The sequence below is a fragment of the Miniopterus natalensis genome, chromosome 1, assembly GCF_054644295.1.
Source record: "Miniopterus natalensis isolate mMinNat1 chromosome 1, mMinNat1.hap1, whole genome shotgun sequence".
NCBI lineage: Eukaryota > Metazoa > Chordata > Mammalia > Chiroptera > Miniopteridae > Miniopterus > Miniopterus natalensis.
The window spans coordinates 177,610,869-177,634,318 of NC_142081.1; the positions used below are offsets into that span (position 1 = coordinate 177,610,869).

Here is a 23,450-nt window from a genome sequence, read left to right on the forward strand (position 1 = left end):
GCGTAAGAGTGGACTTTTAAACTAGATCTACATAATTGGGCTTTAACCAGCTAGCTTCTTAGGGAGTTTGCAACAGACTTTTATGATACAATGACCATACTTAAGGAGACTGACATACAGAATTAGACAAATAAAACAATCACACAAGCAGTAACAGAAAATAAGTGCCATACATTCAACGATGGAGACCTGCACTGCAGTGCACACAGACTTCACGGAGAAACGAAGGCTGGAAGCTCCCCAGTAACGGTGCAGAGTTGAACAGGAGGAGTTCAAGTTGGACTCCAGATACAGAATTTTATCTGTCTTTTAAAGGACAACAAAAAAGAGAGCCTATGGACAATCAGCTAACACTGTTAGGAAGTAGTCTGGAAATCTATTATCTTGGAATATTGCACAGGACGTTCGCCAGAATTTTCAGGGTGGGCCAAATAGTATATTGATTTTTAACTTTCTCTAATTTACTTCCATACACAGGGTCTCTACGCAACATTAAAATCACACCATCTGAAAGAACATTTTTATCTACATAGTCCAAAGAGTTCAAAAGCAGAGTGGTGTGCAGTAGAAGAGACGTGTGTGTGTGCATGTTGTGCGTGCGGGTGCACACAGGCTTGTTTGCCCACAGATCTATCCCCCCCTTCCCTGTCTGCTCTACATCCATTCCCCCTCTTAGCAGCAGGGCTGATCCCTGCCGGCTGTATTTCCCAGGCTCGCCTAGCAAGTGGCTGCCTGCTGAGATCAGCCACGGGAAGGCACTAGGAAGAGATGGGAGGGCTGGAGGAAGGAGATACCTTGGAGTATCTCACTCACTCAGCCCGAGTGGTGAGTGTGGAAGGAGGAGCCAGGCAGGCAGGGCCCAGCTTCTTCCCTTCCCCTCTGCTCTGGGGTCAGCCACCCTCGGTCAGCACCCTGGGGTCTGCTCTGCTCTCAGCCATATGGGGAACGGTCTGGCCCTGCAGAGGACGTTTGCAGGCTTCGGGGGCTGCCTATAGCTGGGTAAACCTGCCTAGTTTTATGGGTTAGGAAGCCCTCTTGCCTACAGGTGCAAGCACATCGTGCTATATCAGCGTTATCAGTAATAAAGGTAATATTTTGACTCCCTTGTTTCTCTCACTCTTGTTTCTCAACTGGTTCAGAGCATAGGGAAAAGGGCCCTTATGGAGACCCCTCAGAAACGCAGCATACAGGTAGAGTGTACATTTGAATTAATCATATTTCTAAGTACTAGATCACTTGAAAATAACAGCTAACCCTACAGCTTGCAGTGCGCCAGGAATTATTCTAAGTGCTTTACATGTAATTCATTTAATCCTCAAGGCAATGTGATATGTATTATTAAGATTGACAGCCAAGAAAACTCAAACAGAGATGTTATATAACTTGCCCAAAGGCACACAGATGATAAGTGCTAGAAGCTATCATCAAATTCCAAAAGTTGGGCTATAGAATCTATTCTCTGAAGCACCCCACTATGCTGCCTCCATTCAGACTTCACGAAATGACTCTGGACTTCATCTAATGTGGTTTCATTTTCAGTCTCAGGTACATTATTTTCAAACACCTTGTGTAACCCAGCACACGGTGTCCGTCTTTGCCCTGCCTCAACTTTGATACCGAAATCCCTATTACCTCCCTCACCCAAAAGAATTCATTCCCACTAAAGACACTGGTAAGCGATGTAGATTTTACTGAAATTTTTATAAAAGAAATGGAGAAATGGATTTACATCAAATACCCCATGGCGAGTGGCAGTGCTCATGCAATGCACGCGTTCCTGAAGACTCGACCACTCCTCTCTGGAAGCTCGCAAGATAGTTACCCACAGGAAAAGACATAAAGTCAGATTATAATAGTTAAAATATGTTAGTACAGAAAGGGTTATTAATACTTCTGTGTAACACTTTCAAATTTAAGTCGTTCAAATTTGTATAAAATGCATATCCCTTCCACAGGGCGTTCTCACTGAGGGTGGGTAAGTGCTCTCCGTTCTCCCACCGCAGGGCCAGCTGCCTGCCGGCCGGCCCCTGGAATCCCAGCACCCCCACCCCCCACACCAAAGCTTCCGTCCTCTCCTGCAATTTACTTCGGCTTCTTCCTCCAGACCTGCTCACCTAAAACCCCACCACAAGGGCCAATAAACACAGATCGCCCGGCCACAGGGGCCCATTCTATTTAGAAAAGGGAAGGAAGCCGATGGGAGTAAGTACATTAACACAGCATTGTGCTAGAGCCAGTTTACACCAGCTTGCAAGAGCCAATTGCTAAATTTTCAGGAATCTGCAAGCAGTTCTTACACATGGCCATTATTAAAAACTAAATTACATACACTCACAATTAAATTAAGTTGCATTAAAACAAAGATAATACTCAAAACTCATCACTTCCTAGTTATTTTGCTATATTTAACTTTTATTTATGCTCTCAAAGTTATGAAATCTCTTATTTCTACATGGTAAAAATACTACATAAAAGCGACATATTAGCAGCTTAAAATGAGCCATGGAGGGGGTATTTATACCATGGAAACTGGCAAGAGTTAGAAACGAGAGGGTTTCTCCCCCCCCCCAAGAGCGTATTGTTAAACATTTACTAGCACACCACTAGATAGTTAGTAGATGACAGAGAGATAAGCAGATAGATGCACACATCTACACATACCCAGGTACATAGATAGATATGTAGATAGCAACCCTCTTCCTTACAGAAATACCTCTGTACTTTTTAAACAACAATTCTTATAAATTTCAGCTAAACTACCGCACATTATATGTATTCCCCATTGGAGTACAAAGCACATGGTTTCAGACAGGGCATGAGAATTAAAACTCAGGCAATCCACCGAACGTCCTTTCACACAAACAGACGACAACAGGGAAGGAACTAACGACACAAACCACGTAGAACTGGCACAAAAGTCTCTCTGAAGAGTTGAGGGGAATGCTGAGCCAGCCCAACTCTCAGGCAGCACATTTATATATTCCAAATTATAGGTGGTCAGCATAAACACTCTCCAATGGTAGGGTGCACTCAGAAACCTCCTCTCTAAACAAGAACAATGGTATTTTAAATTGCAGTGGCGGGTGGCCAATTTCTACATAAGAGAGCAAGACCAAGGACATTTGCAAAACTTTGCAACTAGAAAAGTGGAGGCCGATTTTGTGGGGCAGTCTTCTCCAGTGCCAACCTAAGTAGACGAATTAGTTTTTTAAAACGCAGTAACACTGCGTATCTCTGGGTTTCTTATCATGCTGATCACGATATACAGTAGCTTCTGCAGCTTGAGTTCCCAAAGAGCAGCAGCAACGCCGCTTCGTGTTTCCCCGGAGTATTTGCAAACACAAAACACCTCTTCATACAAAAATTTTTAAATGTTGCATGCTCTATAATTGTAGTTATAAACATTAACAGAAACACAGGGTAGACGCGATTCAATTCAAATATTTACAACATTCAAATCACTGTTCTCATCACCAGGGAGATATAAAGATTATGCCACAAGGGCCCCACTTTGCAGATGGTCACAGTATAACCTGGAGAACCTGCCTAACAGCCTGGAGGGCAAATACGGCCCCGCGTTAATAATCCCATTGCCCGTGCCTGCGTTATCTAAACTCTCCAGCAGAAATCTGACAGGGCGAGGTTCCAGAAGGACAATTTGTGGTGGACAAGATAAAGCTGAAAAGTCTGATGAGGACACTGTGAGCCTCAGTTTGTAAGTGTCATTACTTCTGTTGCTACCACCTGGTGTCACGGTTGGAAATGGGTCCTCACCTTTGACCGTTAAGTCATCTTTGCCGGGTCAGATCCTCGAGAGGCTACCATATATCTCACGCATGGACTCCCAAAGCTTTATCGCCAGCAGCTTGCACTCACAGCCCACCATGCCAGGGCGCCAGGGTGCCAGGTGAAACCTGAGGACTAGTCAGATTACCTGCCTTCACGGTGAGCTCCCCTTTGGGTCCTTCATGAGCTTTAGTGACTTGGGGTGGGGGTGGGGGAGGGGCACATCAGAGCCTTCTCGGTCCATCAGAAAAGTTACACCATTAAACTTCAGGAGGAAAGCGATGGCACCTCAACATGTCTTCTCATATTCTTCTGTCTCTCTGCAACCGTACCTAAATCTTCCCCAGGGATTAGTTCTGTATGTTGAGGGGTCCTAGGTGGGGGGAGGGGGGAGTAGGGGGCATAGATTCTGCCCACATTGTAGGTCCAACTTCAGATTTCAGTTGTACAACCAAGAGGGAATGTTTAAGTTACTCTCCTAAAACTAAGAAAATCTGCTACGAGGTCATATTCTGTGTCTACAAAGACAGGCGGCCACTTTGGTCCCCTTAAAATGTAGTCTTACCAGATATGCCTCCTCCTAAGTAATTTAGAAAATAATCTGAGCTGAGATGAATGTGTGCACAGTCAATAAAAGCACAGAGTACAGGGAAATTAAGTTTGACTGAATAGATAAGAAGAGCTTTTCAGAGCCAGTATTTGATCTGGGCCTTAAAGTGCGGATTGCGAAAATAGAGAGAAAGGTGTTTATGGGCAAAACAGCCCAAGGGGAGAGGGCACTTAAAAATTTGAAAGTAAAGGTGAGCCACCTACCTGGGTGTCAGAAATACAGGGTTCATGGGTGGCCAGGAATGAAGGGAGTAGGAAAAAGAAAATTACCTGGAGACCCATCTTCTGTTCAGCTTTGAGAATCATGTTAATGAGCTCAAACTGTACTCTGAAGACAATGGGTAGCTACCCAAGCTTTGCAAGCAGGAGTAAAGCGTCTGGGTCTGTAATTTAGAGAAATAACGGACAGCTAAGCAGAGAGTGGACAGGTGGGAAAATGAAGGCAAGAACCTAAGCGGTTCTCAATGTCCAGGTGAGAGAAGGCACAGCTCAGAGAACAGGCATGTCTTCTCGGCTAGCAGGAGAGAGCTGATTTTAGTGACAGTTCAGCACGGAGTTAGAAAACACTAGCAAACAGCTGTATGTAGGGTGAAATGTGGAGGCAAAAGTCAGAAATGCTACTGAGGTTTGCAGCTAGGGGGACTGTGCCATTACCCACGCTGGGAAGCATGAGGAGAGTCGTAATGAAGCTGCAAATAACGGGTTTCTTTGGCACATACTGAGTGTGAACTGGCTGCAGGACATTCTTGCAGAAAAGCATTTTCTAACTTCACATTAAAAAAAAAAAAGGCAATGCTTTTATTTGTCTCCAGGCTCAAAATGGTAATGACTGTGCTGTGAGAGCATCCAAACACTTTCTAAAACAAAATCTCTCACCACATACAAATGTTCGGCTGCAAAAACATGTCTGGCACCAGTCAAACAGAATAGATGGGCTGAAAATACATATTACTGCTCGTTTGCTCATTTACATAATAAATGAGACACTACAGATTAATGCAAAAGAAAAGGATTATTTAATAAATAGCAGGGATTCACAGTTGGCTGTTTGGAAAAATTATACAGATTTAGACCCTTGCCTCAGACCATACACCAAATTAAAGAAAAAATAAGATAGAAGAAAATGAAGATGAATATTTATGCAATTTCTGGATCCCAGGGTGAGAAATATCTTGTGTGCTTAAAAACAAAGGAAAAATCATAATGTTTGTAATTAATAAATTTGATTATGTAAGCACTTTGTATCTCTCTCCTTCCATAAGAAACACTAACTGAATTTAAAGGACAGAACATTTTGAAATATATAAGTAACAAATACGACAGAAAAATAGTATCACTTATATGTAAATGCCTAATATGATTTCTTAAGAAAATCGGTAAACAAAATGGATAAAAGCTATGGATAGACAATAAAAATTTATCTTCACTTAGAATGAAGAAATTTTATATATTTTGTAAAACTTAATGAGAAAACCTACTGCTAGTAAATTTACAATAAACAGACACTCTCAATTAGCTGGTAAGAGCGTAACGTTTTGACTTTTTGAAAAACTGAATTGGCAGTGTTTATCAAATCTCTATCCCAATTTTGATAACACAATCTAAAGAAACCAATGAAAATGCAGACAATAGTTTATACTGTTAAACACCTAAATATTTATCTTTAAATACATTTGAATATTTATATATTTCAAAAATGTATATGCTGATGTTTATCATCATGAAAACAGTAAACAGTAAAGTCAGAGACTGATTTAGATGCAATCATCTGAGATGTAATCAATATAAAACTTGGCGTGTAAGAGGTGATTCTACCCAAAACAATGATCCATCTGTGCAAGGCGTGCGAACTCCAGGTCCCGCCAGGAACGGGAAGGACTGTGCTCCTCTCGGCCCCTCCTCCCCTTCTTGCTGGCTGTCCGGGGGGAGTGAGGGTGGAAGATGGAAATCCCTTGTCGGTGACAGCAAATCCACAAGATAGACACTGGATCCCCAACACAGACACCGCCCCATACAGCCCGACTTCATCTCCTGCAGGGTGTACCTGTGTATACAGCCTCTAGGGACCTACTCAGTTCACTGTTTTAAATGACAACACTGCAGGACTATACGCACAACGAACTACAAAAAAATAATGTTTTGTTCACTAATCAAAATTAGGCAGCACCCCTGTGAAAGTTTGGCTACATCTCTGTGCCAGAGCAAATGACAGAGGGACAGCATACAGTCCTGTGCCCCATTCTGCTTATACCACCTAAGAATGATCCCTCCGTCTCCCCGTCTTATAATTTAAAAGTGTCTTTAACAAAAGGCATTGAACTATTCCAGAAAACAGATTACGTTCTTAAGGACAATTTGACAACCGTTAAAAGAGTGCACAGGCTGACAACTGCCCCCTGGAAAATACGGATACATATACCCCCGGAGCGAACTAAAAGGTTATGGCAGAGTTGCCAACAATGCCCAGTGCTCATCGTCCACCAACTTCTTTGGTAACAGAATCAACAACTTTTAGCTGACAATAGGGTTTCTCAGAATAAATTTTACGGTCTCCCTTACAGCTAGTCGTGGCCACGTGGCCAGATTCTGGACAATAACGTATAAGCAGAAGAGGTCTGTGCAAACTCCAGGGAGTGTCCTTCCTTAAGCGGGGGCACCCCCTCCGGCACGCTGCCCGAGAGCAGACGCGAGGCGTCTCCTGACTAGTTAGGAACCGCCTGCTTGTGAGAAAGAAAGAAATGACTTTGGGGTGCCTGTCAACCCTAAATGTTACAAAGATCAGGAGCACAGTATTGTTCTATATTCCCGAAGTATCAGAAGGGAGTGTGGGCTGTATAAAACCTACTGTGATGGAAAAGTAAGTGCATAATTAGAGGATTCTATCATGAGACTATCACAGATCAACATTCACAGCACCTCAGAGCATCAGTTAGTTGTTTCTTCCTCTCCTTTTAGTTCTTCAAAGTGTAAACCCTGTCGTCCAGGGAAGTTTCCGTCATAGGCTCTCTGCTGACTCGTCAAAAAAAGCAGGGAAATCACTGCTTCGGTATTTTATAGTGGACTCTGGAGAATTAAGTTAGCCTCCCATGTTATAAGAGAAAAATTTTAAATACACCACTTTCAAAAATCGATTGTAAAGTGTTGCCGTGCGGTAACCAATCTGGCAACTGGCCTGGACTCAAGTGTACTGAAGGTTTCACTTGCCCTGAGAAGCACGCCCGGCTGGACGGTGTGAGGAGAGGAGCTATTGTATACATCTCCCAGCCTCTCTACGCTTGAGCTCTAGAGAGAAACGGCCTGATAAAAAGCGATTTTCAAGAAGGTTACTATTAGCTGCTGTAACGCTTGCCTCAGGTATACGATCCGATCTGCTGAAAACCACAAACAGCGGTAGAATGTAGGCCCAGCTCCAGGGCGGCGTGTTGGGAGCAGACGCGAACAAGCCTGTGAACGAAGGGCTCGGGTGGCTGAAGTGGGCTGTGAGTGAATTACAGCCCTAGAAATACCGGCACTCGGGTACACATAGCAAAAAAAAAACAAGTTCAACAAGCATATCTAAAAAAAAAAAAAAAAAGAAAAGCAAAAAGGAATGTTCAATGAACCACCATCATTTCCCAGATTTTTTCTTAAGATACAGAAAGTCAATTCACTTCAGTACAATATTAGAGACTGCTGAACATGTCGGCAATCACACTGAGCAGAACAATGGAAATATAAATTTACATTAAAATTGCTTAATTAATTGCTAAAATAGTAAAGCTTGATAAAGAAGTAAGACTAGTTAACTGCTGCCTTGTCTTGCTTCCTTCCAAAGGGAATCACTTTCAAAAGCTCTCAGCAAAAAAGGGAAAAAGTAATAGTGAGAATTAGCCACATTAATAAGTCAGCAATTGAATGAGAGAAAAAAATTAAATAAATGCCACTTTTAAGGTCTTCCTTTTTGATCTTGTCACCTTTTTTGGTTAAGCTTTTATGGCTCCCGCCCCTCCCCCCCACAAGCCACTGATTATTACAGGATACCCTAAAATGATTTCAGAGAGTAAATATGAACAATAGAAATATTAAGATGGTTAGAAGATATTTTAATAATTTTCTTTTGAAATGTTTAAGACTAAACGAGGCCTTACTCGTAAGAGGCACACACAGTTCAGTGCATAAAAAATAATAATTGCTTACTGGAGCATCTGATGGCTCAGCAAATTTAACTGTAATTAGTTCTAAAATAAAATTTAAGCCTATTCCCAAATAATTTCAGAAACTTAGCTTTGTGAGTCCAGTACAAAATCCCACCCCATCCCTATCAGACCTCTCCTATTCTGAGAAAAACAAATGTACTTGAAGGATATTTTAGGCACTTTTTCTGCTTTGATTTTATTATATCAAAACTCTACCTACACAATTTCTCAATTGGAACATATTTGAAACGCTCGAATGAGCCAATTTCTATTTCTTAATACAAAGATTATTATTTCTTGCGGTAGAGTTATCATCTAACCGATCTAACTATACAAACACAAAAATGTTTGAGCTGGAAGAAAATTTAGAAGTAGCAATGTATTTTCTATTCAGACAGGCGCCTTTTAATATAACCTCACATTTACATATTCAGAAAACTCATGTGTTAAGTTCCTAACACTAAAACAAGCCAAAAAAACCCATTGTTAAATGTTATATTCAAAGGGGATGGTATAGTGTCTTTTAGCACATAAGACTGATCATTCTTAAGTTAAATATCAGACTATTTTGGGAACAATTCAGTGGGGCAGTCTACTATAAAATGAGAGGAGGCATGTTGAAAGGATCTTTCCCACTGTCTTCAATATTCCATTGACTTACTTTTTAATTTGCTGTTCTCAGAGAGTAAATGATGCTAATAGTTAATCCTGCTAGCAATGTACTAACAGCGAAAGTACTTAGCCCACCTTTATATGTGGTTTATAATAATACCTACTTCATACAGACATTGTGAGAATTTAGATGAGAAAATGCATAAATCACTGAGCAGAATCTGAATATAACATCTGCTTTTAAATTTTATGCAATATTATTATCACTATATTTTATTACTGAGAAAATACAAACATTGGAGAAGTTAACTTCTCAAGGTCTCTTTAAAGAAGACTACATGAGCATAGATTATGTACCCATGAGAATAGCAATTTATCCGGGTCTATTTTCAAAGATCATTCCTTGACAAATTAATTCTTTTTGTTTCTCCCTTGGCCAGCTTAGGAGGAAACCTCTTCAATTCCCTACTTGTTTTACCCCTATGGGGAACTCAGCCCTTCACAGTGGATGATTGGGAATTATTTTTCTTTTTAACTATGAAACCATTTAAACATATAAGAGTACAAAAGACAATCTGAAAGACATGAGTAAATGTAGCAATGCTAAAATACAAAGATTCAGCATATGGTAATATTTTGCTTTTTTGACTTCAGTGTTCTCACTTTTGTTTTATAAAAAATGAAATGTTACAGATACATCTATAGGCTCAACCTCACATCTTCCTTCTCAGGACTAACCATTACCCTAATGCTGGTGTGTATTATATTCATAGTGTTTTTCTACTTTATTATGCATGTGGCATCCATCAATAGTAATATTTTTAAATTTTACAAATGAATTACACTTTAAGTATCCTTTGCAAACTTCCTTTTTCTACTCAGTATTATATATTTTTAAATTAATCATATTTACTCTCTTAGATCTGGACCATTCATTATAAATCCTGCACAGAAATTGTTTGAATAAAACATAGTTTATACATTTATTCATTGTTACATGGGATAATATCCCCTGTTACAAACTTGCTCATAAAACCCCCTTTGTGAAGTGCCTGGGTTTTTCCGGGGCAGAGAAGCGGAATAGTGGGATGGTGAGGCCGGTGCATCTTCAACTTCATGTATTTCCAAATTGCTCTCCAAAGTCATCAAACCAATTTACACTCCAACCCACACATATGTGGTTTCATATTCTTTTACATCCTCACTAATGCTTGGTATCAGTATATACCGAATTTTTCCAATTTATTATTGATATTGTGGATGAAAAAGGGGCTATATACTAAACCTGACAAGGTCAGGGCAAGGCCTGGGTGGCAGCCTTACAGACTCAGAGACATAAAAAAACTGCATAGAATGGTCTGAAATAAAAACTGGACCTGGAGATTATTATACTAAGCAAAATAAACCAGTCAGAGAAAGCCAAATATCACATGATCTCACTTATATGTGGAATCTAAGGAACAAAATAAATTGACAAACAAGATAGGACCACAGACATGGAAGCATGAAACAGGCTGACAGATCTCAGAGGGAAGGCGGGAAGGACAGGGGGAAGAGATTGACCAAAGAACTTATAAGCACATATGCACAGCCCATGGACACAGACAATAGATGGAAAGAACTGGGGAGGGGTGAGAGATGGATGGAGGGGGGCAAAGGGAGGGAATGGGGGACATCTGTAATACTCTCAACAGTAAAATAAATTTTTAAAAAATAAGGGAGTCATGGAGGGTAGTCATGTCCTAGGCCAGTGTCTTCCTTGGCCAAGGTCAATCTTTACTTTAAGTGAGCCTGTCTTTTTGCACCTAGGGTAACATACCTTTGAGATGTCAGAGTAATCCTCTTTTGCCAGATATTGGTTATTTGTGTCCTCTCTATTTTTTCCTTTAACAGTCTTCCTAGAGCGTTGTCAATTTTATTGATCCTTTCAAAGATCTGGCTCTTTATTTCATTAATTTCCTTTATTGAACACAAATAACCCATATCTGGAAGAAAACAAAGGGTATCACTGCAGACACAAAAATGATAACAAGGGAATACTACAAAATAATTCTACATACAGAAATTTGACAACGCAGAGGAAATGAACCGATTCCTCAAAAAACACAAACTACAGCTCATCCAGTATGAAAGAAATGATGTGAATAGCCCTATGTAATACTCCTTTACATGAAACAATACTGGCATTCATATTCTGAGGAGCACTGTGGTTTTTATTTTTATGAAGACCCAACAGCAAGCACATTTGTAACATGACAGATTTGGATCCAATTTTCTTTACATAAAAGCAACTTCATACACAGAGCTCATTAATTTGTCCTCAGTTGATGTATAAATTACAGAACTAATCTTGATTTGCCAGCCGAATGGAATATGAGATCTCAGCAGGCAATATTTATTAATTTACGTGAGGGCTTTATGTATTTCTACCCTGCTTCTGAAAATACAAAGAGGAAATTGAAGTTTTTGTGGTTTCTTAAGGAATGAACATAATCCAGTTGGCCCTAAACTTCAGAGCAGGAGTTGAACTTTAAGATTTCCTTTCTGTTGGTTTGTTTACCTCTGGCTACCTCATAATAAGAACACCAGCTCTGAAGTCACCCAGCCCTGAGTTTGCATCTCAAATCTTCTCCTTCTAGCTGCATGAAGTTGGGCAAGTACTTAAACCCTCTAAACCTATTTACAAGTATACCAATCTTAGAAGTTCACTGTAGAGATTATCAACAACATTCATGAAGCCTGCTCAATATATACAATATTGGCTATCATTTCATCATCAATATCATAGCACTGTCTGAAGGCACGGCTACTATATTGCTTCTCTCTGTATGACAGCACTGAATAATCAATGTTCAATGCAGTCCATAAAATAAAGCAAGAAGGTGGGTAACATTTTATGGCAAGATTTGTACATGAATGGTTGAATTAATAATAAGAAGAGCTCTCCTATGACTCAACGTATTTGGCATTGTTCTAAATGCTTTACATATACTAACTCATTTAATCCCATTTAATCTTCACAAAAACTCTATTATAGAGTCTGTTATTACCCCCACTTTACAAATGAGGAAACTGAGGCAAGAGAGGTTAAGTACAGTGCCCGAAGTTACAAAGCTGGGAAGTGGCAGAGTCGGAATTAAAATACAGACAATGCGCCTCAGGGTCTGTGCTCTGAACCGCTATGCTATACCGCTTCTCAAAATTAAAAACAAATTTTGATGTTTCAGGCAGAAGCTCCAGCTGTCTAGAAAAATACACTTCTGTGAAATATCTCTTTCTCCAAGGGATCAGAAGAATGAAACATCCCATCCTTATTTCTGCTCCCTGCTCTGTAATGATCTCTTCTGTATACATTCAATACACCCAGCTGATTTCATTGACAAGCTGGTAGGTAGCCTGAAAGGTAGGACTGCTGTTCCTTTTAAAGTGGTAGGAAAAAACATACACCAGAAGAGCTAGTGAGAAATGCACACACGGGAAAATTCATCGAGTGCCCTGCTTCTCATTTCCTCAGTAAGAGGGCATTCCAGGCTAAGAGAACAGACGATCACCCTCCGGCAGCAACGGCATCTCTGCTGTCTGAGTCAGACGCTCAGGCCCTGGACTGGGGTATGAGAAAATGAGAGTGGACCTCAAGGGGGGCAGGCTGCACTGCTCGGAACTGCACTCCAAACCCTTGAGCAACTGCCTGGATGCCTGTGTCCCAACAGGGGGAAGCAGGTCCCTTGACCTTGCTTAATACATTGTACTGGGTATTTGTCGGAGCTTTCAAAACATCTCAGTGCTCTAAACAAGGGGGTTCAGACTCCAAAGCTGCTACAAAAGGAGGCAGACTTCTGGACAGAAAGCTGCAAGGCACATCAGTTTTACCCTTAACTCGTTCAATCTCTGTGTTTGAACGGCTACCAAGTTTTTTAGGCTTCTTCAAGGTGAGCAATCCAAATAATTCACTCACTGTTTCAGCGCTTGCAATTGTCATTTTTTCCACATGCTATATTGTGATGAGAAAAAACAAAAACGAATCTCCCTGTTTATTTCCCAACATCAGAAAACAATCTAAAATGAAATTGAGAGAATGTGAGATTAGCTTTTCCTCTTATTATATAGAATGAAATAGTCATTGGGCCAGGTTTTTGGCAGAATGGAAACCTCACTAAGCATGCCACTCCTCTCATTACCTCTCAGTGAGAGGGTATCTTATTTCTCACACACACATTCCTGAACATTCTCTAATACGTTACAGGAACAGGCACTGAAAAGGACATACCTACATTTTACTCTATAAATTTTTCTAATATCTAATCTAAGAGAAAAACTAAGAGCAACAAGATTTCTTACAGATCAGAGCAATATGTTTCCTTTCACTGTAACTTTTCATTCATACCAATATAAAGGAGTTTTCTCCAATGAGGAAAATTTCCCTAGCTTTGCAACCAGCTTATCCGCAAAGAACTGCTAAAAGTGAAAGCACCTTGAGCTTTTAGATGTATAATACTATTAAAGAAATATTAATTTTAGGTGTAACAATAGTGTTTTTGTTAAGTTTCGCAACTGATTTCACGTATAAACTAAGCTTCCCACATAAGAAGTAAGGTCTACAGTACAAATTGGCCTCAATGTCTTTTCTAACAAAGATACTAGGTAAATAATTCCGCAGAAAAAGCTTTTCTTAAGTGTCATAAATTTAAAAAGAAACATCCTCTTATTCTCCATTTTATACAATCCCTTTTGATAACCCTCCAACACTCAATGAAGTACATTTCGGGGAGCCCACACAGCTGTGCTCCGGGAGTTGAAGAGATGGGGAAATAATGGGAACTGTGGGTACTCCCCCCTGCTAAGGTCAGAGTGGACAGGCCTGGACCAGAGAGGTGAAGGGTGGGTGCCAGTGGCACAGCTGAGAGTAGGCAAGTGGAAGAGGAGGGAGTTGGGTGGGGGGAGACAGAAACAGAAACAACAAAACTTCTTTTCCAAATATACAGAATAGAAGCACACAGCATGACAATTAAAAATGTAAAACTAGCCTCCCACCAGATAATACTAGTTACAAAAGGGAACCCTAACCAAGTGATCAAAGTTCACATCGACAGTAGCGGGGTCCCCACATCTTGTGCCTCCGAGGTGGACGCACTGAGGAGGGCAGGGCACTGCTCTGCGGTATCCTGCCCAAACCACGAGGGGACACCAGTCGAAGCTGGAGTCAGGGATGTTCTACAAAGCAACCGGCCTGTACTCCAGAAACGTCAATGTCATGAAATACAAAGAAAGACTAAAGAACTGGCCCAGAATAAAGGAGACGAAAGGGATGTGACAGCCGGCTGTAACACACGACCTGGAGAACGCTATTGGGATAAATGATAAAGCCTGAGTATGGTCTGCAGAGTAGACATTATTACCATTTTAATATTAAATTCTTAATTTTAATCACTGTGTTGTGCTTAATAAAATACACATGGAAGTATTTAGGAGCAAGGGGTATTATGGCAGCAAATGGTTTTAAAAAAAAAACATTAAAGGGAAAAAGAGAGACAGATAAAGCAAATAAAGTAAAATGTTCTAACTTTCCTGTAAGTCTGAAATGTTTTAAATTTTTTTTAATTTAATGTAAAACTTGAAGGTAAATAAAATGTTCCCATAGTCCAAGAGGAAAGGGGGGAAAACAGCTTAATCCTTCACAGGGAGTCCCCTGGAGGGCATACTCCACTTTCTAGACTCGCTTCCATCCTGCTGTCCATTCTTGTTCCCCACCCCCACCAAATGCTTAAACCTTCACGCCAACTTCCATTTCTACTCGAGGAAACACTCACCCTCTTGAAACCAGTGCAATGTATGGGACTCAGTGGCCTATTTCCCAAAGATTGAATAACTTTGTCAAGTGAAAAAAAAAACACAAGGATGGTTGTGGAATGGGTAAAGAGCAGAACTTCAAGGACCCGCCAGGTAGGACATCCCTCCATTGGTGGGAGGCAACAATTAAAAACAGCAATTTTTATTCTTAGATTCTACCTGCTCAATTAAAAATACAATTGCTCAAATTAAAAATACAAATTTCGTTCTTCCTGCTCAATTAAAAATAACGATTGTATCAAACTTGCACACTTCTCTTTTTCTAACACTCACACACACACAAAGACCATACTCAATAGACTCATACTAATGAATGACCTTCACATGGTCCCACTTTCAGCAACAAGACGGCACATTTCGTTACTAATGTGCATTCCAACTACTACTTTCATATCCATCCTCCAGTTTCAAAACACGAGGGGCCTCTTGGTGAGTAAGAAAAATCCACCTTTTCAAACAACAGACCTATCTGTCCTTGAGTGCCAAATTCTGGGCACCAAAAGACCCAAGGGAAACTCTGAAATTACAGCTTTTCCATACCTTAGTCTATATAACTACTTTAAGTTGTGTGTTCCCACAGGGGTCAGTAGGAGAAAGTAACATCATCTCTCCGTAAGATTGGCTGGGGAGTTGTAGAGGAAGGGGCCATGGAGTGAGGATTTGGCACTGCCAAGCTCCACCGTACCACTGGGGTCTTCGCTCAATGTTTCTTCTTCCTAGAATCCATCAACATTAAGGTCTCCTCTCTATTCCCCCTTCATGACACCTCTCCATTCTCTTTGTCTCCTTTCCAATTGCCACCAATCTCATTCACGGTCCCTTGATCACAAGCTTAGACCTTAAAATTAAAATAAACCAATTAGAAAAAGCCTTGGAATATAAACAAAATCCAATCCAGTGTCCTTCAAAGAACTATAGACATTAGTGCTAACAGGTAAGAAAAAATATGAAAAGAATTTAAAGTAAAATAACACAGTAATAGGTCAGTTGAAATTAATCAAAGGGACCTAATGTGGACTTCTATAGTAAGGGAAGTTTCAGATAATGGGTGACTCGAATCTAGAGAATGGAGGCCCACTGACAGCTAAAGATGATGTAAGAAAAATTTCAAGGTTTCTGTAGTTCTAGAGCTCAGATGTCACAGATGTCAACCTCAGCCAATTGAGAGTGTAACCCTAAAATTGTCTGCTGACATCATTATTTCCAAGAGAATTAGTAGTTTTAAACCTGGAGAATTAAGTATGTATATACATGTTTAAGTAAATATGTATACATAAAACTTATAGTACTAGTATTTTAGTAAGTTTTAGAGATAATGTATTTAAGAGACTTTGATCTATTACAAAAATAGTTCATCCTTGTGATTCCAAATTAAATTGACATGACTGGAAAAATTGATTTATATCAAAGATTTTTATGTTGAAATCTATCAGTATTAGAAAATTTAAGACTTATTTTTATAAGTTAAATTTATCCTGCTATAATGGTTAAAGTACTCAGAAGGCTCTATCCAATGACTAAAGGACTTTAAAAAACTCTATCAACTTCATAAATGTTGTTTAAAATGTTTAAGGGTATTTTAGTTTATGGGTGGAATTCTTAAAATTTGCTAGATTTTTAAGTAGAATAAAGTGACTAAGTTGAATTTCAAAGTTTAAGGAAGGACTATGTTTTTAACATACAAATTTAATAAACTGAATATTAAATTTTTAAAATAAAGTTTGCTTTGGATAATCTCTTGGGGATCCAAAAGCCATCCTCAAGAACACAGAAAACTCCCTTCGCTGGGACAGCCACAGTAGCTTCCTCCGTGGTACGAGCCTTTCCCTTCACAGTGCAGTCTGTGCACAGCTGCGAGGCTCATGTCCCCAAAATGCTATTATTCAGAAATCTCTAATTCTCCCCCCCCCCCTTTTCTTATGTGAGCAGAGAAATATTGAAATAGGAGATCTTTCTATGTTTTTGGTTCATCCATTGCTTTGTGAGTCTTACTCATCCCTAAGATTCTATTTGCTTTAAACCAGGAAGTCACCTTAATAATAGGTTACTGCCTCACTCAATTAATTTCCTCCTCTACTTTCTACTGTGCTCAATTCAATATCATATTCAATAAGCATTTAATAAGTTCACTGCTATGCCCCAGTAGTTTAAAACCTGTTTCATCAAGCCTGTGTCTAAGATGAAGCAAAGTCTTTTTCTTTTTTCTTATAAATATTTAAAAACACAACCTGAACAAAACACACTTTCATTGACTATGTCCAAGAAGAACACCAGGATTTTAATAATGCAACCTTGGGATGAGTTCTGAGATGTGTGGGAAAGTGTGGCAGAGAATGCTGGCTGCCTGCCTACCCTCAATCCATTCTCTCCTTCCTCGCGGGTATCAGAATCCCAAATTTTATGTAGGTGCATTGCCAGCTGAATAAAAAACTAAATTTATCAGCCTCCCTTCCAGCCAGTAAGATATGAGCACAACCTTTAGTGAGACTCCAGGAATACACGCGTAAAGAGATCTGACTCAGCGTGCTGGGGTCCCTTTAGATGCTTATTCCTTTCCCCATCTTCCAGTGTGGACCCTGTGGCCGAACACCAGAAGCCAGCTGGGACCATGAGGTGACTTGGAGGAGGGGGAAAGCCACATGTTAGCGTGGCAGAGCAGAAGGGTAGGCCCTGGATCTTTCATGATAGCTCGAACCTATCTTCAGCCTTTTATGTGACAGAGAAACAAACTTCCACCTTGCTTAAAGCACTGTTACTTTGGGGTTATCCACTATATGCAAATGAACCTTATTCTAAATGATTCAAAGAGGCATATTTGTTTAAACATTTTAATAAATGTTACTAATGAGCATTCTTGCAACAAGTCTCTTAAAACCAATAAATAAAATCCTGCATTAAAAGCGCATAGCCAACATTTATGCCATGTGTCATATAAATGATAAAGTAAATTGGTGTTACTCAACTGTATATAAAGAAAAGAATTATTGAGGAAAGTGCCTCTAGTACCTAAAATCATTTAAATTTATGTTACTCACAGAGTATAAACACAGGCTGACTGCAATAAATAATAATAGCTAAAATTTATATAGTCCACTGTGGTAAATTCTCATGTACTTCTCACAACATTCCTATAAAATAGGCATTATAATTAATCCCCATTTTACAGATGAGGAAACTGAGGAACAGAGAAGTAAGGTCACTTGGCCAAAGTGATACCACTGGTAAGTGGCAAAACTTGGACCTAACTCTAGCTGTTTGATTTCAGAGCCTACATGTTAACCCACTAAGCTAATACGAGTTTCACAAAGGTTTCAAAGACATTCTCAAGATCAAGGCACCAGAAAGGGCCAGGATTGAGACGTAAACCAGGTCTTCTGTCTCCAGTTCTTCATACCAATGAGGTTTTTAAATTAATCATGCATATTTTCGGACTACTAAAAGCCCTAACATCATGAAAAGATAAATAAAACTTTCAATAATTAAGTATATGCTCAAATATAGCATAAATTTAGCATTTTCCAAAGGAAGTAACAAAGGTAAATCTCCCCTCTCTGAATGTCAGAATTTCCAGTTCAATAAGAAATGGACCCAACATCTAAAAAGTTTAAATATAACCATATCTATATCTATATCTATAATTACACAGAGATTATTGGGTTTTTCCCCCAGATAGACTATTGCTCTGTTTACTCCAGAGTCCCATAAATATTACTAAAACTTATCTCATATTACATTCAAGCTTAATTTTTTCTTAATCACCATCTCCTCTGTTAATTGAACAGATCTTTATCATCTCCAACTTGGTCTCTTTATTTCCAATCCATGTTCCTCATCCTGTTACCACCACAGAATCTTCTTAAAACACAATTTATTCTGTGACTCCCTCTCACTTTGTGCATTCACTCCATCACCTCTGCTGATTGGCACGGTCCTCCTTAATTCGGTTCCTATGTAACTTATTCAAATGTATTTCTCAGTATTTCCCAACCTACATATATCCCTTTGCCCCTATACTGTCATTTAAGATCAGTAACAAGTCAGAAGCCAACAGGGGCCAGAACTAGGCATGAGGTTAAACCAATGGGCATTGGAAACTGTGAGGGTCTATGCAGCCAATAGATTATAGCTGCTTCAGTTAGAGGGTACATGGCTTCTGAAAGCAGAGGAGGCAAGCTGGAGTCAGAAAAGCATGGATCCAGAACAGGAGAAGGGAGGTCCCCTGTTCAGTAGGCTGAGGTCAGTTTTTAAGAATTCACACCATATAGAAAATAGACCAAAAAACAATGCGGGCAGGGAAGAGAAGCTGACACTTGAAGTCTGGTATAAGCAAGCCGATCTATACAAAGGGTCCAAGCCTCTACTCTCATACTTGGCCTCCGGTCACTGTGTTCTTACCTTCAATGTCTCCAGCTCCACAAACCTTGAATCTGTAGTCAGTTTCCTTCCTTTACATGTTTTCTTTACAGTGCTTTCTCCCTGGCTTCTTTTCTTTGGGGCAAATACTAAAATGTAACCCTGGATTAAGTATTGATTCTCTTTCTCCATTTCATAGATTTCTTCCGAGTTCAAAGTTGGAAAGAATCTGCAGTGATAAATGATCCCTCTTTGTAGAATATGTTGTTTCTGAGTATTCTGGGAGTCGGAGGAAAAATAATTTCCAATAAATCTGCTGAATGCTGCAGTGAATTATGAACCTGAGCAGAAGATATATCATCCAAGAGGACCGAACACAACAGGCAAGTATTTCATATTTGAAAGCTGTAAGCTTATTTCTACTAATCAGGAAACCATCTTGCTTAAGTCTGGCCTCCTATATAAATTCAAAGTCAGGGGATTACAAAATTGTATTTCATAATAATATTTATTTATCTCATTTACTATCCTCAATTTTTAATAAAAATTCAGGTTTTTTTAAACTTTCAATACTTTTAACCTCATTATTGTCACCTTTCCTCCCTGAAAAAGCACTTAATATGATATAGCAAGAAAAAAAGTGAGATTTACTTGGAAATTTCTTTTCATTTATAGTACTGGCTTTCTGGTCAACCCCAAGGAAATAATTTATGATAAAATGTCTTGTCTTCACTGCTTATCCTTTCCATACAACAAACATTACTCTCTTTCCAAGATAAAAGCCATAACACCAACTAGAAACAAAATGTTAATGTACATTTTCAGATATATTACAAAGACACACATAAGCTACTTTGAAGAGTTCCAGATATAAATGTGAAAGCCCGGAAATACTTTGAAGTACCATCAATATACACAGATGTTCACTATCTTTCCTTTAGAGTATAATATACAGTTATGATTTTATATGTATTTACTTACATAATTATCTGATTAAGGTCATAAGCATTATATGGGAAGCTGTTTTAGCTGACCACTCAATCTCCAATACCCAGCTCAATATCTAGAATATAGTGGGCACTCAATGAATTGTATTGAGTGCATGTCAGAAAACCAACCACAGTTACACATAACAACCACTCCAAGGGAAAGAAGAAACATTTGGAAGCGATGGATATACTTATCTTGAATGCAGGGATTGCTTCATAGGGGTATACATATGTCCAAACTTACCAAATTCTACACTTTAAATATCTGAAGTTTATTGTATATCATATACTTCAATAAACCTGTTTTTTAAAATGTCAAAATTCGTAACAATGCAACACTAAAATGTATCCATGAAGTTCACTAAGAATTTTGCGATATTTTATAGAGGATCAGCATTACTGGAATGCTGTTTGTTCTCTTTTGCAAAAGAAACAGCACCTCTTACTGTTAGTTTTCACTTCTTGGCTCTGGTAGGAAGAAGAACTTTGAAGTAAAAATCATACCTTATCATCAGTTTTAAGTAATAAATTTGAATTTGATATCCCAACACTAGGGTTGTTTTCCCTTGAATGTTCATTTACTTTTTGAATAAAATATTCAGTAAATGTTTCCTAAAAGATTGTGTATGAATTGAATGAGATTTAAAATATGCTGGAGGGTATTTAAAAGTTTTTTCCATTAAGAGTTCTTTCAAATAATACAATTCCACATTTCAAAACCAGTTTTATTTAAACAGTAGCCAAGAATTTTCAATTATAGTGAAGAAAAATTCATTGCACTTTTTTGTTGTTGGAAATTTCCAGTATATGAAGATAATAATGTTTAAAGACATTATAACTTTGAATTAAAACCTTGGTAAGGCATTTAAAAAGAAAACAATAATATACTGACGGGAAATGAATCACAGGCATGAGGAAAAAACACCGATTTTATCATTATGAGTAAGAATAAGTGCTTGGATTATTTAATAACAATGGGTTTAGAGGTCTGGGTTGAAATCAGTTTGTTTTTAAAATTTGATCACTTAATTTTGACAAAAGCGAATATGGTAGTCACAAGATTTTTCTGACCTCAAGTACTTTATAGCATATAAGCTCTAAATTATTTTACATAAGTAATTCTGGCAAAGTAACACATTCCTGTATATATGCTTATGAAGGGTGCAAACTTATTATCTCTTCAAATAGAACGCTACCTATTTTCTACTTATTTCCAGTGTCCAACCTTAGGGAACCAGATCAATTACAGTATATACATTTTCAGTTCATTCATTCAACAAATATTTATTGATCTTGTGCTATGTAACAGACACTGTTCTTAAAGATAGACAAATTGTAATAAGACAAATATAGCACAACCTATTAATCATAAACAGGTAAACAAACAAGAAAACTTCAGACAGAGATAAGTAGTGTGAGAAAAACAGAATAAAGCAATCTGGTGGTGGCTGGCATTGGGGAAGTGGGGCAATATTAGCTCAGGTGGGCTGGAATAATCTGAGCCCACGACCAAATGAGGGGCTAAAAGAGATGAGTCTGAGAGGAAGTCAGGGACAAGACCATGAAGAGTTTGAGTTTCATTCTAAGTCCTATGGGAAGCCACTGAAGAGTCCTAAGAAATGACATAAACTGATCTGTGCTTTAAAATAATAACTATGGCTACTGTAAGATGAATGGGTGACAAAAATAAAAGCATGGAGATCAGTTAGGAGGCTATTGCAGGTGGAGAGTGAAGGTGGCTTGTATAAGAGGGGTAGAGGTGGAGATGAAGAGATTTAAGGTATGTTTTGGAAACAGAATCTAAAGAACTTGCTGGTGTCTTAGAGGGGAACACATGCAAGGAATAGTGACAGAAAGGGAGCAATCAGGGAGGGAAATCCTGAGAAAAGGGCTTTACAAGTCCAATAATACACCTTATCCATATACTAATCCATCGAATTAATATAACACCAACTATGCACCAAAGGTAATAAGTATCTTTTCTCACTGTCGCCAGGTAGCTTTGTGATTTGATGGAATTTTATGTTACAGCTTCACCTCAATTTTAAACTAAAAGATGTAATGATCTAAAATTTAAGATTAATTTAGCTAATTATTTTGTGTTTCTGAAAAAGAATGTAAGGTATAGTGGCCAGCAGTGTTCGGCATCTGTATTTTATAGTAATGTGGTATCAGCTTTCCATGCCTCGGTCTCAGTCAGAAGCAGGGTTCTCAGACGCATCTCTACACCTTCAGGCCACAAGTTCCCAAAGGACTTCTGTCTGTATTATAAGTTAGTAAATTAGCCAGCATGCCTCTCTCACCTACTTGACTATGAGTTCCTACTAAAAGGGATCAATTCTTAATCCTTGGTGGCCCCAAACAACCACCAACTCAGGCAGCATCTAATAATCAGTAAGTGAAAATCCAGCAAGACAGGAATGTCCCCTGACATCTCCTTTTCACTTTCTGGACTTGATGATTTTGTGCCTGACACCTCTGGAGACAATTTTTTTTAAGATACAATTCACATAACATATAATTCATCCATGTAAAGTGTACAGATGGCCAATGAGAACCTTTGTTGCAGTCAAATTTGTCTCTGTCCCCCACAAATATATATGCTTTTTTTTTTTTTTATTATTCCATTTACCTTAAATATTTGTTAAACAATTATTGAATACTAAGTATGTGCCAAGTATTCCTATCCGGAACCACTGATGGTTCATTGTTACAATTTTAACCCCTTAACCAGGTTGGTCACCCAGTTCTTGGGCTCTCCCCTTCTCTCAATACCTGTAACTGCTGCTGCTCGTCCGTTTGGCGTTAAGCATCAGCCACCTAGTTACATGGCTGGTTCGCTTTCACATGTGCATTAAGTGTCTCTGTCACCGGGCACTCTGGCTCAGCGCCTGGCACGTTATGCATTCCGCGTATATTTTGTAGAGGGTGATAAAACCTGGTCCTTGGAGCTGTTGTTGAATAACGCTCTTCCTTCTAAGTCCCTCAGCAGTGGAGTCACAGGACCCAAACCTTTTTAATGATCTTGCTGGCATCTGAATTGCTCTACAGATTCTATGACAAGGTCATGTTGCTGGAA

General features: G+C 39.1%; 1 protein-coding gene across 3 annotated transcripts in view; it reads right to left on the minus strand.

Moving 5' to 3' along the window:
- GRXCR1 (glutaredoxin and cysteine rich domain containing 1) overlaps positions 1–23,450 on the minus strand; it is a 197,063-nt gene that overhangs the window by 171,869 nt on the left and 1,744 nt on the right. The window lies entirely within an intron of this gene.